This window comes from Oryx dammah, unplaced genomic scaffold, assembly GCF_014754425.2.
Source record: "Oryx dammah isolate SB20612 unplaced genomic scaffold, SCBI_Odam_1.1 HiC_scaffold_12, whole genome shotgun sequence".
Classification (NCBI taxonomy): domain Eukaryota; kingdom Metazoa; phylum Chordata; class Mammalia; order Artiodactyla; family Bovidae; genus Oryx; species Oryx dammah.
The window spans coordinates 38,585,717-38,587,918 of record NW_024070196.1 but is presented as its reverse complement, the minus strand read 5'-3'; positions in this window follow the sequence as shown (position 1 = coordinate 38,587,918).

Here is a 2,202-nt window from a genome sequence, read left to right as displayed (position 1 = left end):
ACCACAGCCAAAACACAAACAGCAGTGGAGTGAACTATTGACAAAAGTGGAAGTATGAATCTTATTGAACTTTGCACAGGCATAGTAGATGGTAATTGCCATTACTTGTATTTATTTATTCCAAGCATACACAGAGATGAGTTCTGATGCTTACTCTTAGTCCATGTATATAGTTATTAGTGTTTATTGATGCAGGGCTTCCCTGGTGGCTCAGACTGTAACTGGGTTCAATGCCTGCGTGGGGAAGATCCCCTGGAGGAGAAAATGGCTACCCATTCCAGTATTCTTGCTTGGAGAATACCATGGACAGAGGACCCTGGTGGGCTGTAGTCAGAGGGTTGCAAAGAGTCGTACATGATGGAACAACTAACACTTACTTTATTTCATCCTACCTGTATTCTAATATTGAACACTTGCAGCTTACTTTGAATTCTATTGTATGCAAATACCAAATAAATGTTGAACCATGGGGAATATAAAAAGGAATTATTTTATGGGTTGTCAAGAGTAAAAGCAGCTCAGAAAAGATTTCAACAGAAAAGTAAGGTTGTTATCCAGGGAGTTGGTGTTGTTGGGTGTATCACTCACTCGTCAGGTCTTATTTTGTTAGTGCCAATCTATTTCTTTCTCAGCAATATTGAGAGGAAAATACTAAGCAGGTTATTGCAATTGCTTTTCTGTAAAAATAATGACCTACATTACCGGGAATCTTAATGTCACCATGTTATTTACCTTCTGTAGTTTCTGGTTCACAGGTAATTAAAGCCTGCAGTAGACTTAGCAGACATTTATTTTAGTATGATGTTCTCCAGCCCCTCCCCATTTTAAATTAAAAAAGGACTTTTACTTCCAGTGATTTTGCCTCATCTATACCCGTGAAATCACTTCTCTACTGTAGGAACTCAAATATCTTGCTGAAAAGGCTCTCTTATTTTCTCACTGTTAAAATCTCATTTCTTTTTTATTTATCTTAATATATCTTACATTAATAGTTCCATGGGTAAAGAAGTAGGAATGAGGGTGGGGGAAAATATTGTAATTCTCAAGACCTTCTTTTCAGAATAAAAGTAGGTTTGACCTCTTTTTTTCAGTAGACTATCTTGGAGCATTTCATAGATTTTAGAAACAAAAATAGTGTTGGGAAGACTGGGACCAAAGACCCTTTATATTCTCTTCTTCTCAGCCATGTTAACTTTAGATAAAAGATTTAATTACGGGAGAAACCTTAATATGATTGTCTGGTGTGTATTTTTACTTTTTGTCAAAAAAGTAGATGAAAGAAGTTTTAGAATTTCACCAAAGTGATGTCAAGGACATAATGAGGTTAAGTAGCTAAAATTAGGCTCTTGGGCTTAGAAAAGAAAATAATTGACTTCTGAAAGGAATTGTTAATTAATGAAAGTGATTTCATCCAAATAGCATAATTTGCTAGTCAGAGATGAGAAGCTGTGATAGGTCTGATAAGAGCAGATGATGATAATGTGATGTTTTCTGAGATCAAGAATCAGTGCTCATTTCAACACCCTTGCATCCATCAGCAGTCTGCAACTGCTGGAGAAAAAGAAATACAACAGAAGGAATTAGCTCTGAGAAAGACATAAGCACCACTTTCATTCTGGTATATCACCCACCCTGCAAATCTGTATGCATTCATTTCCTAGGTCTGCCAGAACAAATTACCATAAACTTGGTGGCTGAAAACAACAAGATTTGTTCTCTTACAGTTCTGGAGGCTAGAAGCCTGAAATCAAGAGGTTGCCAGGACAGTGCTAATTGCTAAAGGCTTTAGGGAAAGGTTTTTCCTTCTGGTGGATGCCAGTTGCCTTTTTTTGGCCTGGTAGCTGCATCTCTGCAGTCTTTGTTTCCAGTGTCACGTGGCATTATCCGTCTTATTTTCTCTGTGTGTCTCTGTGTTGTGTCTATTCTTCTCTTTTTCTCACCATGTGCCTGTTTTCTTTCCCTATAAGGACTCCAGTCATTGAATTAGGGCCAACCCTCTTCCAGGATGATATCACTTTGATTCACCTAATCATATCCTCAAGGACTCTATTTCCAAATAAGTTCGCAGTGTGAGGTTACCGTGAATTTTGAGGGGACAATATGCAAAACAGTACACTGTATAAAAATATTTCTGACAGAACTCTTCAAATTAGGACATTTCTTAACAGTAAATGATAAGATTTTGACTTCTTTCCCTTTTTT